The sequence below is a fragment of the Meleagris gallopavo genome, chromosome 1, assembly GCF_000146605.3.
Source record: "Meleagris gallopavo isolate NT-WF06-2002-E0010 breed Aviagen turkey brand Nicholas breeding stock chromosome 1, Turkey_5.1, whole genome shotgun sequence".
NCBI lineage: Eukaryota > Metazoa > Chordata > Aves > Galliformes > Phasianidae > Meleagris > Meleagris gallopavo.
In genome coordinates, this window is record NC_015011.2 from 158,915,444 (window position 1) to 158,915,910 (window position 467).

Sequence of the window (467 nt, forward strand, 5' to 3'; positions counted from 1 at the left end):
TTTTCCCCCAATATATATAGCCCCATTCTTTAATAAAACTAATCCTACTTTTCATGAATAAGACTCATTTGGAGCTTCATACATACATTTATTTTTCCCTGTTTTCTTCCCAATTTGTTCCCATTAGGTATCTCCTACTGATGATTTATCACTCTGAGTTTCTACTTGTTTCTTACTCTTGCACCATCAAATCATCTCTGGGGGAAAAATCTGAAATAACAGTCACAGCATTTGAGCTTCAGATGACAGTGAAAGCAAAGAAATCGAGAAGTCTATTAAAAAAATGCAGGGGAGGTAGGATCTTAAATTAAAAATCCCGGAGGAATAATGTTAATTTAACTTACAAAATTCAAATACAAGCTTCATAAAAAATAAATATTCTCTTTTAAGCCCCGCTTCAAGGCAAACAGAATTTTTAAACAGCTATTACCTGTGGGTTCATTGTGAGTATACTGAGCTTGTATCTT